The 3,810-nt window shown below is 33.7% G+C and overlaps 1 protein-coding gene across 3 annotated transcripts in view; it reads left to right on the top strand.

The window, feature by feature from the left end:
* The first annotated feature begins 1,377 nt into the window (after positions 1-1,377).
* LOC109546503 (anaphase-promoting complex subunit 7) overlaps positions 1,378-3,810 on the top strand; it is a 14,804-nt gene continuing 12,371 nt past the window's right edge. The window contains exon 1 of one of the 3 annotated variants that reach the window (XM_019917478.2): positions 1,378-1,546. The gene's annotated coding sequence lies outside the window, so the exon portion shown is untranslated. The remainder of the gene's footprint in view (positions 1,547-3,810) is intronic. The other 2 variants (XM_019917477.2, XM_019917480.2) reach the window with 2 other exon arrangements.

Genomic DNA, 3,810 nt, shown 5'->3' with positions numbered 1-3,810 from the left:
ACTGTCTGAAAAGAGTCCGTACTATATGGGTATAAAATTCTTTAATAAACTAGAAAACAACATTAAAAAAGTAAGAGTTGAAAAATTGTTTAAGATAAATTAAAACAGATGTTAATTGAGTTAGAGCCTTATAGTATTAGAGACTATTTAAACATGTAACAACAGTACCTTTTAGTATAATATGTACTTTGTCAATTGTTTTTTAACGTCATTTAATTTTGTATTCTTTATACATGTGCATGTATCAATCAAATGTAATTTGAAATAAAGAAATAAAATTAAATAAATAAATAATAATAATGCTTGATCTACCGTTTTAACGGTAGATATACCGTCTTCAGGGTGGCTGCTACCGCCCTACTGTTAAGCTATAAGAATCTACCGTTAAAACGTTACGTTAAATACTTTTAATAAAATTTATAATTTTTTTTAAGACGTTTTGTAACGCGCAATTATCAAACATTCGGTTTAATTCGATCCGTGAATAATAACAATGTGAAAAGTAGACGTTTTTGATGATGGCCTATGATGATGGCTCACGACTATCACGACCGACTGACTTCTGCAGAGTGGCTAGAATAAAGTAGAGAGTGGCTAAAAGGCTACCCAACTGGCAAAGTCACATTTCCAGAGTTTTGCCACAGCTTTCTATGATATTTAAGCTGCGGTTTCGGTCTATTCTCTAGTATCATGTGTTACACGCAATGCAATGATGCGATCCATTGTAAGAATTTCAACTGCTCCCGACTCAAACTCCTGCTAAATGTTAAAATCTGAAGGTGGAATATTTGCATAAATAAAGGAAAATTATTGGTGAATAAATTGGAAAAATAGAAGATTTATTTTTTATGAAATTACGGTATGTTTTTTCAAATATTTTCGTCATAATTTATTTTTTTTTAAATAAAATAATCGAGTTTTACTACTATTTACAAACTTTCTAAAAATATTTTTCCCCTGCCGCTCGTTTCAGTAGCTATGCGCTATGCTGGCATGGCATCTATAGATATACAGGGTGATTCACGGTCGATGGCGTATTAAACGTTTAAGGAGAAAGCGATGCCCGATCTATCTGCAAATTTGTACAACGAAGTCGAAACGTCTAATACGCCATCGACCGTAAATCACCCTGTATATAGACAGAGATAGAAAATATACATTCTCATTTGACAAGTTTCGACAAAGCAGTAAAACTCGTTTAATTTTATTTAATTTTATAAGTAAAGTAGTAAATTAAGGTATTAAAATAAAGTATTTTCGAAAACTACTTAATAAATTCGAAAAACAGTTTTGTTTCTAAATCTATCGTTTTTTTATCCATCTTATCGCTTTCGACGTTGTTGGTCTGGCAACGCTGCTCTGGTCTAACTAGCATTTGTCTATCAATGCCACAGATCACAGAGTAACATCTGTAATCTGTGATCTATGCTTAATGCAAATCCAAACATTACACACTTTAGTGGTTTTTTGTGTTTATATGGTGTTTGTCTATCTCTTGTTTACGGTGTTCGTCTAGCTGTTTCTGTGTAGTACATTACGAAATCTGGTAAGTGCGAGCTTACAAACTTTGTGAGATATATTATGTTTGATATATTCATGTTAAGTGGCATACGTCTATTTTATATTCTTCTAAAATACAATATTATTCACTTTTACAGTGTAAGCTTGTCTTAAATGCAATAATGAGGAAGGTGCACTTTATATCTGGCGGATTTCGGCGTTCTTTTTCATTTTCCCTTAAAGTACACTTAAATAAAGCACATTCAAGGAGAACAAATGCGGATGGTCCATAAATTTGCAGAAAAAACAGTTAGAAACTGTTGAAAATTATGTCCGAACGACCCGGCATTTATTGTTGAAAATGCGATTGCCCAGTGCTGTATACGGTTAAATCATCTTTTAAGAACTAAAAATCGATGACACACAAACACCTATTTCAAACCTCATGAATGCTTGCGGTTATGTTCATCACGTCATCACTTATACTTGCACTTTCCGAGTGTAAGAAAATAAGAGAAATTTCCTTTAAATAACTGGCATATGTTTGAGGAAATATGTTCATAAGGAGAAAATATGAACACATATACAGGGTGTCTCAAAAGTAATGACACAAAACAAAACGGCGGATTCCTGGGGTGAAAATATGATGATTTAATGCTACTTACCTTAGTCCAAAAGTTGACGGTTGCCGACATACAGGGCGTCAAACTTTTAATTTCAATTTTTCGTTGTTCGACTTTGAACGGAGCTGCATATTTTAACGAAATTTGGTATACAGGGGTTTTTGAGCATACGAAATCCAAATGTGCCATCATATTTTGATCAACTTGTATAAAAAGCCACTTATCTGTGCAAAAAAATTGTTTTAAGTTTCTGGTCACCCGGTATTCTGACTTCTAAACTGGTTGGGTCTAATCGCCTATTAATTTTGCACAAAAAAGGTATTCTTCGTTCATGTCCCAACAAGCCTCTGTTTCCGAGATATTTGCGATTAAACCGCAAAACGCAGAATTAATAAAACCACAATAGGTATCTAAGTGAAAACATATTTACTAAACATCATTATTTAACAATAGGATCTTTTTATGTTAATTACTAACAATAAAACATCAATTTATGCCAGCAATTGCTCAAAACGTCCCCCGTAAACTGCAATACAATTTGAAATGCGTTTATTGAGGGATCGTCTAATTTTAAAAAACATATTTTTATTTCGAAAAGATTCGGCGGCATTCATAATTTTATTGATCAACTCATCTCGGGTGTCTACCGTTTGATCGAACACTAATGATTTTAAGTAACCCCAAACACAAAAATGTAATGGGATAAAGTCAAGACGTCGCGCCGGCCTAGCCTAAGAACTTCCACGACCTATCCACCGATTTGTAAAATGTTGGTATAGGTAATTCCTAACTGCTCTGACAAAATGGGGTGGTGTGCCATCATGCATAAGAATAATATCATGCCGCAAATTCAGCGGTAAATCATCGAAATAATCAGATAGTCGAGTTTGAGGAAATTCTAGATAAGAATTGCCATTCAAAGTTGGTGGTATACATGAGGCCCGAGAAAATGGTCATTAGTAATTTTAAACTCATGTTGAAAATGCCTTTCGGTTACTGAATAAGGCATAATAATTGCAACATCCCATAAATGCTTGTTTCTAAAATTAAAGACACCTCTTCTTGTAAATGTAGCTTCATCTGTAAACAAAATTTTGTTCAAAAACATCGGATCGACATTGCTTTAGTTACGGAGGAAATTAGCAAATTGCACTCTTGCTGGTAGATCGTCCGCTAATAAATTCTGCACCGGCGTAAAATGGTAAGGATGGAGGTTTTCTTGCTGAAAAATACTATGAACGCAATGACACCAATTTTGAATCATTCCTCTGGAGGAGTTGTCTGGCACTGTTATAGGCGTACAGAAAAAATAGTAAAATAAATTAATTGTTATTAAAAACTGAGAAATTTGCAAAAAACTATATCAGAAATACGGCAGCAATGTTTTTCAAAGTAATCTGCCTAATTAACATTGCGCAAATACCTGTTGCTTCGTAATTATTTAAAACTCGGGTAACCATGGAATTATACAGAGTGACAATAAGATAAACGGTAAATTCAACACGATTTGTTGACTGCGGAACGTACTTTCGAAATGTCAACATGTTCTCATAACCTCGAATGTTTATAAATAAATCATACAACACCAAACATTTGAACGGTTAACTCCAAACAAGCTAGTGCCTGTGTAATCTCATTATCCACTTTTATCAAGCAGCTTCTCGTATTCAGTTAATTAACTCCTGCT

The sequence above is a fragment of the Dendroctonus ponderosae genome, unplaced genomic scaffold (genome assembly GCF_020466585.1).
Source record: "Dendroctonus ponderosae isolate FM_Combo_2020 unplaced genomic scaffold, Dpon_F_20191213v2 Dpon_F_20191213_2, whole genome shotgun sequence".
In the NCBI taxonomy this organism is placed as follows: Eukaryota; Metazoa; Arthropoda; class Insecta; order Coleoptera; family Curculionidae; genus Dendroctonus; species Dendroctonus ponderosae.
The sequence above is the reverse complement of the archived record's forward strand: the minus strand, read 5'-3'. Positions and strand labels throughout refer to the sequence as shown.